At 39.7% G+C, this 15,949-nt stretch overlaps 1 protein-coding gene across 1 annotated transcript in view; it reads right to left on the bottom strand.

The window, feature by feature from the left end:
* fpgs (folylpolyglutamate synthase) overlaps positions 1-15,949 on the bottom strand; it is a 65,375-nt gene that overhangs the window by 35,943 nt on the left and 13,483 nt on the right. The window lies entirely within an intron of this gene.

A 15,949-nucleotide genomic window follows, 5' to 3' on the forward strand; every position in this document is an offset into this window, starting at 1 on the left:
CAAAGGTCAAGTTCCATTATATTTGAGGAAAACAAAAAGTTCACTGGCATGCATAGAAACTGACACTAAACCTCAAACAAAAACGTGATTAAAAATAAAATGATTTTTTTTTCAGACAGTCAACTGACCCCCTCCCATACCACCGTCCCAAAAGCCTAATCTAATGACGACATCATAAATGCTTAAGCATACTGTATATTTCCAGGTTGAGCTATGCAGAAGAACCTCAAGTATCCACTTCCCAACGATTTCTTTACAAATTTGAGAAAAAACACGAATTAAGTCAAGCACGTTAAACTAATGCAGGACTTTTCACTGCTATAATTTTAGAGGAGGAGTGTTCTCATAACATTTGAAAACACATTCGAATGTAAAACATGCTCTATCACAGAATGTGCATCCCTGGGCAAACCAAACAAATGGGAAATTTTCTATCAGCACATTAGTGTCTCAAAGATAATGTTATTGTGAATGGGCTTGTATGTGAACTGTGCATCATAAATGAGTCTACCCCTTTAAGAATATTAACCAGAATATTTGGGGTTCAACCTGATCAGTGAATCAAGGTTAACAGGGAAAAGTGGCGTCTTGAGATCTGCGTGTGTATGGCTTCAGTATGAGAGAGAGAGAGAAACACACAGAATGAAGCAGTACTATTAATGGTGCAACACAGGTGAATATCTTCTGTCAGACACATTTCAGTAGCAGAGCACTATACTGGGAAACAGGTAAACGTTTTGAAAATGAATCAGCTACACATTTATAACAAATATATTTCAGACTAAAAAGTATATACAAACATATTATGCCAGTATCTACTGACACTGTAAGAATTATTTAATTATACCATCATATGTATGTTTTGTCTGCCAATGTCTGGGGTTAAAGCAGGAGTTTTGGCTCAATGCATGATAACATGTCTGTAGTTTTGTTTGTACTCCAACTGCTTAAATTAGTAATTTATGTTCGCTTGAACAAGTTAACAGCTTTAGCAAGTGTTCCTATAGAAGAAGGTGCTATATAAAATTTTTCCATAAAGGAATACTCTGTCCATAAATTTTATGTTAATCAGTTTCAGCTGCTGTGGTGTTAATGAAATTGCACATATGCACTAGAGGGGCAACAATGAGATGACCCCCAAAACAGGAATGGTTTAACAGGTGGAGGCCACTGACATTTTTCCCTCCTCATCTTTTCTGACTGTTTCTTCACTAGTTTTGCATTTGGCTACAGTCAGTGTCACTACTGGTAGCATGAGGCGATACCTGGACCCTACAGAGGTTGCACAGGTAGTCCAACTTCTCCAGGATGGCACATCAATACGTGTCATTGCCAGAAGGTTTGCTGTGTCTCCCTGCATAGTCTCAAGGGCATGGAGGAGATTCTAGGAGACAAGTAGTTACTCTAGGAGAGCTGGAGAGAGCCATAGAAGGTCCATAACCCATCAGCAGGACCCGTATCTGCCAGAGCCCTACAAAATGACCTCCAACAGGCCACTGGTGTGAATGTCTCTGACCAAACAACCAGAAAGACTTCATGAGGGTGACCCAAGGGCCCCATGTCCTCTAATGGGCCCTGAGCTCACTGCCCAGCAGCATGCAGCTCGATTGGCATTCACCATAGAATACCAGAATTGGCAGATGCACCACTGGTGCCCTGTGCTTTTTACAGATGAGAGCAGGTTCCCCCTGAGCACGTGACAGAAGTGAAAGGGTCTGGAGAAGCCATGGAGAACATTATGCTGCCTGTAACATCATTCAGCATGAGCAGTTTGGTGGTGGGTTAATGATTGTCTGGGGAGGCATATCCATGGAGGGTCACACAGACCGCTACAGGCTTGACAAAGGCACCTTGGCTGCCATTAGGTATCAGGATGAAATCCTTGGACCCATTGTCAGACCCTATGCTGGTGCAGTGGCTCCTGGTGCACGACAATTCCTGGCCTCATGTGGTGAGAGTATGCAGGCAGTTCCTGGAGGATGAAGGAATTGATACCACTGACTGGCCTCCACACTTTCCTGACCTAAATCCAATAGAACACCTTTGGGACATTATGTTTTGGTCCATCCAATGCCACCAGGTTGCACCTCAGACTGTCCAGGAGCTCAGTGATGCCCTGGTCCAGATCTGGGAGGAGATCCCCCACAACACCATCTGTCGTCTCATTAGAAGCATGCACCGATGTTGTCAGGCATGTATACAAGAACACAGGGGCCATACAAAGTGCTGCGTACAATTTGGAGTTGCTGCAATTAAATTTTGGCAAAATGGACTAGCCTGCCACATCATTTTTTCACTTTGATTTTTGGGGCATCTTTGAATTCCGGGCTCTGTAGGTTGATCATTTTCATTTCCATCAAACGATGTGGCATCCTTTCGTTCCTAACACATTACCCAGTCTATATCAGTATAGATATCCAGGTGGATTTCTTTTTCCCATTGAGATCTGATGTGTTTTCAAAGTGTTCCTTTAATTTTTTTGAGCAGTTTATATATATATTTTTTTAAGTTTTATAAGTTTGTTAAAAGTCTGGATGAAATAATAACAGAAGGATGATATCTACCAGAGAAGCTTTTTAACATGGACGAAAGTGGACTATTTTGGCAAAGGATGCCAGAACGCACTTAACATTCACAAAGAAGCCAGAGGAATGTCCAGTTTTACGGCATTTAAACATAGGCTGTCTTTGATCCTAGACAGGAACATAGCAGGTTTCAATCTGAATTTTTTTCTAATTATTTATCAATCAGAATTTGAACTTGAATAGTCTACCCGTATACTTCTGATTCAAACCTAAAAGCCTGGATAAATCAAGCACTGTCGGACGACTGGGTCTTGAACTGTTTAATACCTCACTCTCATGAATATTGCTTATCTACTCTCTACTGAGTAGAAAAACATGATCACCACCCAACAGCATTGAAGAAACATTGTTCTTTGGGTCATGATAAGTGTTTGATATATGCTATGAACTTTGGCTGAAAACTTTAATATTGTTATCATCAGGATAAAATAACGTTTCTCTCTTATACCCTAGGTGGATTAATATATACTTAGCTACTAAGAACTGTCTCTTTATTCCTGAAGGAATTTGCAGGGTTACAGCAGAAATAAAAAGGCACATAGATGTATAAAAAGAATTACCATAATCATAAGTACATTGTTAAAAAGTTACTAGTGCACATATAACAAGAATCATGTAGATATGGTATATGCCAAGTATAAAGTGATTAGAACATACTTACCAGTTACAATTTCACAGTGCAGAATGTCAGTGGCACATTATATTGCACGTATTGTCATTATCTGTGACCATGTCTACTAGACCAGTTCAGTGCCATTCTGCACATAGGGAACAATACTACCTTGGCCATAGGGTGACTCATTACAAGGCCTGATTGCTGAGGATAGTAATGACCTTACATACTGTTCCTAGATGACAATTAAGACAAACGTTTCTCTCTCCTCACTCTTCCATACATGCCAATGTTACACAGCAGTCTTAGTATAGTTGACTGATGTATCATTAAGCCACTCACTCTTAGCTTGATGGACTCCTTTTCTAAGCAGCTTTACGGCAGTATGATACAACTTCCCAAACATAGTACCCAAACAGTTTACTGATCTGCACAAGTCACCATCTTTTGTGGAATTAATGGAGGTTTCATTTCCTCTGCCCAAAGAAATCTCACTAAGGTGCACTGTTCAACAATGGTGCCATCTCAAACCTTAGCATCCATGATCATTTCACCTTGGCTTCAACTAGAGGAACAGCTGAGTGCTGCACTGTAGCAGCGCTACTATTAGTTAAAACTGCATCTCCCAGCAGTCCCTGCAGGGGCTGTTGGGGTCAAAGGTGGTCAGAGGGGTTTAAAAGGAGTGCAGGTATCCGAAATGGTGGAGAGTGTTTTTTGTTGTTGTATTTTGTGTTCCGTTTACCTGTCGGACTGCCTTCTGTTAATTAAGCCATATTTAGTCGCTGTGTCCTGGATTGTATTCCTTGTTGGTTTCTGGATCATCTTCTGTCTACCTGTGTGCTGAGGACTGATAGTGGCTTCCCTGCAAGAAAAGGAGCGCTCCTGAACCATCCATCTGTCTTCACCCTTACAGTGTCTACCGGTAGGACTGTTTTTTCATTTCCTTTCAGCGTGCAGATCTCTGGACTTACTATCATCATTTTTCATTGCATCCGGTGTTGTTTTTCATGGACTTTGCTGTGTGGAGTTGTTTGTGTTTATATGTTTCATGTAATTTTGTCGTAGGGGTAATGGAGTGGTATTATTGTTTTCATTTGTATTATTTAATTTCATTATATTCTTTAATTATTGTTAGTTCCCAGTGTGCTTTATTTTGTCTCTGTGAGTGTGTGTGGGTCGGGCCAAGGCTGGGAGCGTCCCTGGGATCCTATATAAAAATAAATAAATCACCGTCACCTTGACGGTGTGAATCTTAGCGGCACCGGACCGTTACCGCTCTGTGCATGTTCAAACCACCCATAAGCAATCACTATTGTGTTGTATTGTGTTGGCTCCTGTCCATTGCAAATGCTGCATAATTTTCAAATTGACGTAATTTTATGATTTATACTCGTAATAAAATGCTAAGGTCTGTGAGTGTCCTGTCCCTCTTAGTGATGCGATCGAAAAAAGAGGTGCAAGTGTGAGGCACAACAAAAGGTGTAAAGGTGCGATGAAGGCAAGCTGAAGTTGCTTTCAAACGTGGGATGCACAAAAGTGGACAAGAAGGCAAGCAACTTGCATTGAAAATAATGACAGAGTCCGAGAAGCAGGCTTTACGGAAATTTGTTTGACAGAGTGAGCTCTGGTCAAGAGAGATTTAGGAGCACACAGATACTGTATAGTGGAAAGATGCAGAAATTACAAATAGGGTGGTAGATGGCAAATATGTTTATGTTTGTTCCATTATTGCCATTTAACATTGATAGTGAACCATAAAGTAATTACAGGGGTGAACAATTAAAGGTTTAGAAAGGTCTTTGCAGTCTGAGATGGGGCAAATCATACAAGTGCAGTGCATGCAAGGAGGGTCAGAATATCACCGAAGAAAATGAATTTTGTAAGTGAAAACAAAATTCTAAAGTAAGAAAACATTGACTTGTAAGTAGTAAGAAGAGACATTCGAAAACTGTGTTTTTTCCAATAAACATGATGGTAAGTTATGACCGGCAGGGAACTTATATTTAAAAGTTTGAATAATCAAATTCTAAATGAGTCAGAAATGTAACAGACAGATGGACAGTAGTTGTGTATTAAAATTAGTGTTGCACAGTATGCCAGACGTAAAAAAGTAACAAAGTACCCAATTTTTTTAAATAATATACAAGCATTTTGGTACATTTGGTCCCAGCACCTCGTGCACATACCCCTGCCAAACTTAACCCCACCAGCTCTTTGAAGACATTTTTGTATATTGGAGTGCTATAAACTCCAAGAGGGACGTCAACCTGCTCCTTGTTAAAATACAAGGGGACACCCACATAACACCTAGGTGCGACAGATACAGTTAGGTCAATAAATATTTGGACAGAGACAACTTTTTTCTCATTTTGGTTCTGTACATTACCGCAGTGAATTTTAAATGAAACAACTTAGATGACGTTGAAGTGCAGACTTTCAGCTTTAATTCAGTGGGGTGAACAAAACGATTGCATAAAAATGTGAAGCAACTAAAGTATTGTTTTTAACAAAATCCCTTCATTCCAGTGGCTCAAAAGGAATTGGACAAATTAAATAACTGGGAATAAAATGTTCATTTGTAGTACTTGGTTGAAAACCCTTTGCTGGCAATGCCAGCCAGAAGTCTTGAACTCCTGGACATCACCAGATGCTGGGTTTCCTCCTTTTTAATGCTCTGCCAGGCCTTTACTGCAGCGGCTTTACTTTCAGTTGCTGTTTGTTTGTGGGCCTTTCTGTCCGAAGTTTAGTCTTCAACAAGTGAAATGCCTGCTCAATTGGGTTACGATCAGGTGACTGACTTGGCCATTCAAGAATTTTCCACTTCTTTGCTTTAATAAACTGGGTTGCTTTGGCTGTATGTTTTGGGTCATTGTCCATCTGTATCACGAAACGCCGCCCAATCAGTTTGACATCATTTAGCTGGATTTGAGCAGACAGTATGTCTCTGAACACCTCAGAATTCATTCGGCTGCTTCTGTCCTGTGTCACATCATCAATAAACACTAGTGTCCCAGTGCCACTGGCAGCCATGCACGCCCAAGCCATCACACTGTCTGACTCCAGCGTGTTTTACAGATGATGTGCTATGCTTTAGATAATGAGCTGTTCCACGTCTTCTCCATACTTTTTTTTTTTCCATCATTCTGGTAGAGGTTGATCTTGGTTTCATCTGTCCAAAGAATGTTTTTCCAGAACTCTGCTGGCTTTTTTAGATGTTCTTTAGCAAAGTCCAATCTAGCCTTTCTATTCTTGAGGCTTATGAGTGGCTTGTACCTTGCAGTGCACCCTCTGTATTTACTTTCATGCAGTCTTCTCTTTATGGTAGACTTGGATATCGATACGCCTACCAAGCCCTGGAGAGTGTTGTTCACTTGGTTGGCTGTTGTGAAGGGGTTTCTCTTCACCATGGAAATGATTCTGCGATCATCCACCACTGTTGTTTTCTGTGGACATCCAGGTCTTTTTGCCTTGCTGAGTTCACCAGTGCTTGCTTTCTTTCTCAGGATGTACCAAACTGTAGATTTGGCCACTCGTAATATTGTAGTAATTTCTCGGATGGGTTTTTTCTGTTATCGCAGCTTAAGGATGGCTTCTTTCACCTGCATGGAGAGCTCCTTTGACCGCATGTTGTCATCTTCCACATGCAAGCACCACACCTCAAATCAACTCCAGGCCTTTTATCTGCTTAATTGATAAGACATAGAGACGGACTTGAACACACCTGCCCGTGAAATAGCCTTTGAGTCAGTTGTCCACTTTTGAGCCCCTGAAATGAGGGGATTGTGTTAAAAAAATGCTTTAGTTCCCTCACATTTTTATGCAATTGTTTTTTTTTCACCCACTGAATTAAAGCTGAAAATCTGCACTTCAACTGCATGCGAGTTGTTTCATTTAAAATTCATTGTGGTAACGTACAGAACCAAAATTAGAAAAAAGTTGTCTCTGTCCAATTATTTATGGACCTAACTGTAGATGGTCATTTCTAGAGGGTGGGACTGAACCGCGTGTCTGGGGGGTTGCTGAGCTGTTTCGTCGTGTGGTGGGTGCAGCAACATGCTGTACCATTGCATGCTCCCCAACCTGACCTGTTCAATCTTTTAAATTAGATTATATGCATTTTAAGTTGTGTAAATTATTACTCTTTCATATTTATTTATTGTTGCAAGTAATACTATAACATGGTTATTATTCAATTGTTTTAATAAAAAATATACAAGATTGGTATTAGTGGGGCAAAAAAAGAAAACAGTGCTTGGTGTGAAACCTCTGGAGCAAATAACAGAGGTTTAAAAAAGAAACTACATTACAACCAAGTAAATAACTTCAAAGAATTAAATATGAAAATAATGTAAAATGCACACTTAGCAAGTCAATTATTAGGAACACCAGTATACAGGGTCACACAAGGGCCACAATGGGTTTTAACAGGCCCTGCCTTTTGACAGCCCCCCCCCCAGCCTTAACTCTCTAGGAAGACAAGGAAAACCTCTCCAAAAAAAAAAATAAAAAATGGAAGCAACCTTGGGAAAGGTGGTTCAAAGAGAGACCCCTTTCCAGGTAGGTTGGGCATGCAGTGGGTGTCAAAAAAAGGGGGTAAATACAATACAATACACAGAATAGAACACAATTAATCCTCAATATAATAGTGCAATACAAATATTACAAGTTCAGAGCAGAATTCAACAGCAGATGATATTACAAAATATGATTTGGTTACCTGTTTATCCCTGCAATACCTAATGAGCCAATCATACGGCAGCAACGCATTGCATAAAATTCTGCAGATATAGATCAGTAACTTCAGTTAATGTATCAAACACTAGATTGGTGAAAAAAATGTGATCTCATTGATTCTGACCATGGCACAATTGTTGGTGCTACACAGGCTGGTCTGAGCATTTCTGTAATTGCTGATCTCCTGAGATTTTCAAATACACAACTGTCTCTAGAGTTTACTCGGCAACTGAAAACATCCAGTGCGGGGCAGTTCTGCAGCCTTGTTGATGATAGGGGTCAGAGGAGAACAGCCAGGCTGGTTCAAGCCGGCAGGAAGGGCACAGCAACTCAGATAACAACTCACAGCAACTGCAGTGAGCAGAAAAGCATCTCAGAATTCATAACACGGCAAACACTGTGGTGGATTGGCTACAACAATGTCAGCTTCCACTCCTGTTAGCCAAATACAGAAAGCTGAGGCTTCAAGGGGCACAGGCTTACCAAAATTGGACAGCTGAAAACTGGAAAAATGTAGCATGCTTTGATGAATCTCAATTTCCACTGAGACACACTGAAGGGAGAGTCAGAATTTGTCACCACGAGCATGAATCCATGCACCCAAGCTGCCTTGTGTCAATAGTCCAGGCTGCTAGTTGTGGTGGTATGTGTTCTTGGCACACTTTGGTCTCATTAATACCAATCAACGATTGCTTGAAGGCCACAGCCAATTTCAGTATTGTTGCGTTAACCAAGTGCATCCCTTCATGGCTACAATTGACCCATTTTCTAATGAGTACTTCCCGCATAATGATGCATCATGTCACAAAGCAAAAGTCGCCTCAAACTGGTTTCATGAACACGACAATGAGTTCAGTGTTCTTCAGTGGCCTTCGCAGTCACCAGAACTGAATCCAATGAACACTGCTGGGACATGGTAGTATGGGAAATTCACAGCATGAATGTGCAGCTGACAAATCTGCAGAAGTCGCATGTCAACACAGAAAAGAATCTTAAAGGAATGTTTCTAACATTTTGTGGAATCCATGGCACAAAGAACTGAAGCTGTTTGGCTCTACCAATATTATGATAGTGGTTCTAAAAATTTGTTCAGTGAGTGTATACACACATACACTTTCAAACACAGTGACATATACCCAATATTTCCAGTATATCTCATGTAAACTGCAGCCCTAAATTAAATTACGTTTGTCTGAGATTGATGTATTATAATTAGATGAAAAATTGCCCAAAGGTATATGCTTTTAATACTTTGCTACTCTTGATCACTACAACCAATAAAGCTCAATTTACTTCACATAAGGTGCTAAAATGCAATTCAAAGGAACACATATCAAAAAACAGCTTAGTGCTTCTAAAAACATGCTACTTTGCACAGTGGGTGTTAACCACAGGCCACACACTTGATTGGCCAGTTTCTTCTGTTGGAGGACCAGAGAAGAAAAAAAAAAAAAAGATTTTTTTCATTGTGTAATCACATTCTTTCTGCAAGATGAGACAGCTATATGGGAAACAACTCTCTGTTTTCTGTTATGCAATTGAAAAGAACTGAAATCCAACATTTGTTTTGTCTAGTCATGTTGTACAATGCTTCCTACTGTAATCTAAAATAAATCTGAATCTCTCATTTAATAAATATTCACAGGGTTATTTTAAACTGAAAAACAGTGTGATTCTATAGTAGGCTCTTTTTTAAAGGATGAAAGAGGAAATCACCTTCTTAACTGAATGGAAGTCGTCTGTACTATCTGTGTCAGGGCTATTCAATTAATTAATTTATTCAGTCGGGCCAGATTTTCAAACTAAGAAATTTAGCTGGGCCAGACACTTTCAGCAGCCCGGACTAAAGTTACTTTTACCATTACACAGTAGCAATTACATCATCGGTCAAAAGTTTTAGAACACATCAGCTTTTTCAGTTTTTCTTCACATTTAATCTGTTGAAATACAATGAATGGCCTTCAAAGGTGAAAAGGTAAGCAGTAAATTGCCAGAGGTTTATATTTAAAATTTAGGTTGGCAAAAACTGAAAAAAGGACATTTCCGAATATTACAGATGGGTCTTTGTCAAGGAACAACTGATAGGTTACAACCGACACATGTTCTGCAGCAATTAAAGTACATGAAGCCTTACAAGTTGAAGCAAATGATTTGCTCAGATGTCCCCAACTTCTGTTGATTACTTAAAAACCCTGTCTGTCTTAAAGCAGAGCTGGAACAGACTGTGTTACTATAGCATCTGAAGTAGTACTTGGACAACATTCCAGCGACAATGGCAATTAAATGAAATAAGACAGAGCATTATTACCCTTAGACGTGTAGGCCTTTCAGTTAGAGGAATTAAAAAATAAAAAATAAAGAAAACACCAAAGTGTCAGTTAGTCCAGTGGTGTCCTACACAATCCAAAGGCAACTGGAAGAATCTCTGATAGGAAGAAATCTGGCAGAGCCAAAGTTATAACCCAATCAGAAAACACGTTTCTGTGGGTCACCATCTTGTGTGATCACAGGCACCTCACAGCACAACAGCTTCAAGCACAGCTTAACAGTGCAGGTCAAAAAAAAGCGTCAGTTTGTACTGTGAAGAAGAGACTTTGTGCTACAGGTTTGACAGGGTGAATGGCAGGAAGAAAGCCATTCCTTAAGGGACAAAATAGGGCCTTGAAAAAGCAGCTGTGGACAACTGAATACTGGAAGAATGTGCTATGGACTGATGAATCAAAATCTGAAATTGTCAAACCTTGTCACACTGGGATTTTGTCTGTCATCAAATTAGTAAAAGGATTGCTCCTCAGTGTGTGACACCAACTGTCAAACATTAGAGGAACGTGTGATGGTCTGGGTTCTGTTGCTGGAGGCAAAGTTGTACAGTCATATGAAAAAGTTTGGGAACCCCTCCTTATTCTTTGGATTTTTGTTTCTCATTGGCTGAGCTTTCAAAGTAGCAACTTCCTTTTAATATCCGAGATGCCTTATGGACACAGTAGGATTTCAACAGTGACATTAAGTTTATTAGATTAACAGTAATATGCAATATGCATCATAACACAATTAGACAGGTGCATAAATGTGGGCACCCCAACAGACATATGACATCAATATTTAGTTGAGCCTCCTTTTCACATCTAACAGCCTCTAGACGCCTTCCATAGCCTTTGATGAGTGTTTGGATTCTGGATGGAGGTACTGTATTTCTGACCATTCTTCATACCAAATCTCTCCAGTTCAGTTCAATTTGATGGACAGCCTGCTTCAAATAATCCCATAGATTTTCGATGTTATTCAAGTCAGGTGACTGTGACGGCCATTCCAGAACATTGTACTTCTCCCTCTGCATGAATGCCTTTGTAGATTTCCAATTGTGTTTTGGGTCTTTGTCTTGTTGGAATATCCAACCCCTGCGTAACTTCAACTTTGAGACTGATGCTTGAACATTATCCTAAGGAATTTGTTGATATTAGGTTGAATTCATCCGACACTCGACTTTAACAAGGGCCCCAGTCCCTGAACTGGCCACACAACCAGCCACATAGCATAATGGAACCTCCACCAAATTTGACAGTAGATAGCAGGTGTTTTTCTTGGAATGCGGTGTTCTTCTTCCGCCATGCAAAGCACTTTTTGTTAGGACCAAATAACTCAATTTCTGTCTCATCAGTCCAAAGCATTTTGTTCCAAAATAAATCTGGCTTGCCTAAATGAGCATTTGTATACAACAAGCGACTCTGTTTGTGGCGTGAGTGCAGAAAGGGCTTCTTTCTCATCACCCTGCCATACTGATGTTCTTTGTGCAAATTGTGCTGAATTGTAGAACGATGTTCAGATACACCATCTGCAGCGAGATGTTCTTGCAGGTCTTTGGAGGTGATCTGTGGGTTGTCTGTAACCATTCTCACAATCCTGCCTCTCCATATGCCGCTCCTGGATTTTTCTTGGCCTGCCAGACCTGCTGGGTTTAATAGCCACTGTGCCTGTGGCCTTCCATTTTCTGATTCCATTCCTTACAGATGAAACTGACAGTTTAAACCTCTCAGATGGCTTTTTGTAGCCTTCCCCTAAGCCATGAGACTGAGCAATCTTTGTTTTCAGATCTTCTGAAAGTTGCTTTGAGGATCCCATGCTGTCTGTCACTCTTCAGAGGAGAGTCAAAGGGAAGGAAGCACAACTTTGCAATTGACCACCTTAAATACCTTTTCTCATGATTGGACACACCTGTCTATACAGTTCAAGGCTTAACGACCTCATCCAACCAATTTGGTGATGCAAGTAATCAACATTGAGCAGTGACAGGCATTCAAATCAGCAAAATGACGAGGGGACCCACATTTGTGCACAGCCAGTTTTTCACATTTGATTTAATTTCATACAACTAAATACTGCGTCACTAAAAATCTTTGTTCGGAAAACACCGCAGTGCTCAGATGTTCCTAGGAAATGAGACATAACACTGTGATCTTGTTTGTTGAAAGGAGAGTCAATTATGCAGGCTGAGAGGGCTTCACAAACTTTTTCATATGAAAACTTGCACAGAGTGAGTGGCAATCTGAATCAAAAGGGTTACCGCAGTTTGGCTGTTATATTAGCCAAGCATGGCTACTCTGATTAATCAAAAATTTGAGTAAAATTTTGTACATTTAATGATTCCTTGACTCATTTTACGATTTGCTATTGTATATTTGTTCTATGCCTTGATCTTAAGAAACATTAAGACATTACCAATGTGTGTATTTCCATTAAAACTAAAAAAAAAAAAACTGAGGTGTTCTAAAATTTTTTACCAGTAGTGTAAATAAATTAGCTTCAAGTACAGCACAAATACTTCAGCAGAAATGAAAATTACAATTTTTAATAAAAACTGAAGTGTAGAAAAAAAGCTGCTATAATTGTAATTTTTCTATTTATGTAAATACTGCTTTTAACAAAGAAACAAACATGTAAAATGGTGATCAAAATCTTAAGCCTGAAGTTGAAAAGAATATACGACTGATGCTGATTTTGTACATGTTATAAGGTTAAATTCTGTTTTCTGAAATATTTGAATTACAAGTTTTTGTCACTTGTGGTTTATAGTGTATGTTTCTAGTTTTAGAACTAAGTCAACGTGGGTACTGACAATGGAAGAAATCAAAATACTAACTGTAGAGAAAAATACAAGTTTAGAAATTCATTCCTGCCCAGACAACATGTACCAGAACCATTTTTCTTCATATTGCACTATCAAGTGATAGGGTACATAAATCTGTTGTAGGGAAATTGCTGCACCCACATAGAAAAAAAGGCAATGTGCTCCGTGGTTAATCTCTCAGGTGGGCATTAGCATATCATAATCTCTTGGACCAATAGCGTGAGTTTTCCGCATTCAATTTATATGACCGACATTATAAAATACCAGAAATTATAAAGTAAAATCAAGTCCTGACTTCTCTGCGGGAGAACATCTCCTTGAGTATATACAGTACATACAAACCAGAGCACACATCAAGATGCTGGCCAACTAAATAGTCCAAGGATTAACAAAATAATAGTGGGAGGTCAAGCTTTAACTTGCCTACTTATGGAAGAGTTTCCCATTCGGTCTTAGCTTTTCAACCCAGGCTAAACACTCAGAACGTCAGTATAGCATACCCTGATTAGAGCTGCTCATTAGCTGTGCATATTTCATCTCTATTTGTATTTGTTTGTACAAAAATATAAATAACACAATAATTATAAACTGTTTCTGACCCTCTTTTGTTTCTCATCTCGGTGTCCTGCAGTGGTAATTGACGTCACTGCTCTAATTCTAAGTTCTTTCACAGTCCATGGAAAGATATCTGAGACACAGGGAACACTGGAATCAATGGGTGGAAAGATTCTGTTATCAGATGTGATGGTCCAGCACAGACTCTACTAAGGAATGTTCAGGAGGCGCTAGGCAGACAGTTGCCCTCCAGGTTTGTGACTGATTGTCTTATCTTTTGTCTGTTAAAAAGACCCTGCACCCCAGAAATTTTCTTTCTCCACAGACGGTGCCGACCATAGCTTTGTTTTCCATCTTTTGTTGTCTTTTGCTCAGCATCTAATTCATGGACAGATTCTTTTTACTTGTGTTAATTAGTTTCAAAGTCCTTTTTTTTTGCAGTCTATTAAAAAATAGGTGTATTTATGCACTGTATATTCATTATTAGGTCAGTTAGATGGAACATCAATAAGTGAATAAAATTTAAACTGAATGAAAAAAGCTCTAATTTGAAGGCAATAGTTGGCATTTGATTGTACAAGTTTGTTTCATCCACACTGATTTTGACACAGTTTCTCCAGGCACGCTATGCAAAGCTATGTTCTTTTACTCATCTATGTTTGAACTTTGATTCCACATTCAGCCATCTTAATTTTTAAATGATTAGCTTCACAACTTTTTCTAAAGTATTATTTAGCACCTGATTCTGTACCAGGCGGCAAGGTGGCGCAGTGATAACGCTGCTGCCTCGCAGTAAGGAGACCTGGGTTTGCTTCCTGGGTTCTCCCTGCATGGAGTTTGCATGTTCTACGTCTGCGCGAGTTTCCTCCCACAGTCCAAAGACATGCAGGTTAGGTGCATTGGTGACCCTAAATTGTCCCTAGTGTGTGCATGTGCCCTGTGGTGGGCTGGTGCCCTGCCCGGGAATTTATTCCTGCCTTGTGCCGTGTGTTGGCTGGGACTGGCTCCACCAGACCCCCCGTGACCCTGTGTTAGGATATAGTGAATTGTGCATTAATTATGGGTCAGCAGAATCCATTCTTCAGGAACAATTAACACAATTTTTCATGATGTTGAGAGTGCAGTCCACACTGATTACATACCTCAAAAAGCACATTTGCAGCAGTCAGTAAGAGAAAACCAGTAAGGAGACCTGCTGATCACCCCCTTGTGCTTTACAAAAATATCTCTAAAGCTTCTCTGTAAAATGTACATTCAAAGAGAGGCCACACCCACTACAGTCAACAGACCTGACCTTGCGTGACTGCAACCTATCCCCATTGTAAAAGGCTACTACCTCCATGGGGCGTGCTATGCTAATGATGAAGAATAGTTAGGCAAGGTAGATAAGATTGGTTTCGGTGGCGCAAAAATGCTTTTTAGCAAGTTGTTAAGTGTTGATGGGGAGTATGCTAAAAAACAAAACTTGCTTGTCTGGTGTTTTTCATAACAGGTCAAGCTCAAAAAGTTTTCATCACTCCTTGCAAATTTTTTTTTTTAAGAAAAACAAAACAGCAACGAGCATGTAAATATGCATCTCACACGGATGACATTTGATCATTTGAATCCTTGCTGTTATTGTGAAATCTTTCAAAAACATTTAGATTTTTTGGAATAAAATAAGTACAAATATTCTAAGTCTTAGGACAAAAAAAAAAAGAAAAAAATGGCCAAAATATTACCTTAACAAATTACCTATTTAGTTTTTATTTACTGATTTCTATTCTGTATTTTCCCTTTTATTACTTAACTAGCTGTCCCCTGCGACTCCACCCTTGCAGTACTGAAAGAGGGCAAACTTTAAAAATCAATAAAAATAATATAAAAAAAAAAATTTAAATGTGATTCTGGCCAAGCAGAAGGTAGTTACACTCCAACGTCAAACATTAGCACTATATCTGATCGTGTTCAGCTCCGACGAGAGAGTGCGTCCCCCATGTGGGGAGAAAAGCACATGGCCATGATATCTCTGGCAATCAGCAGCTACCCTCTAAAACACATGGAGCTCTGATCTCTCTCTCTCTCTCAAAAACATCAAACGTTACTCCTTAACAATCTGTAGATGATAATGTCTGTTGAACAAACAGGTATCGCTAGCTAAGTGGAGACGAGGTACGCTCCAACATGTGGCATGAGGAAGACCGACTCGAACGGAGGCTGGCGATAATGGGTGGAACACTGATTGGTAGAACGTTCAAAAAACATAGGTGGTGACCTAGCCAAGATTGGTCCAGAAGGAATTAGGCCTGAACACGGGAAGAAAGTTTGCGCCCTAAAGTACAATGCCCCATTGGTCTA

Source organism: Polypterus senegalus, chromosome 9 (genome assembly GCF_016835505.1).
Source record: "Polypterus senegalus isolate Bchr_013 chromosome 9, ASM1683550v1, whole genome shotgun sequence".
NCBI classification, from domain to species: domain Eukaryota; kingdom Metazoa; phylum Chordata; class Cladistia; order Polypteriformes; family Polypteridae; genus Polypterus; species Polypterus senegalus.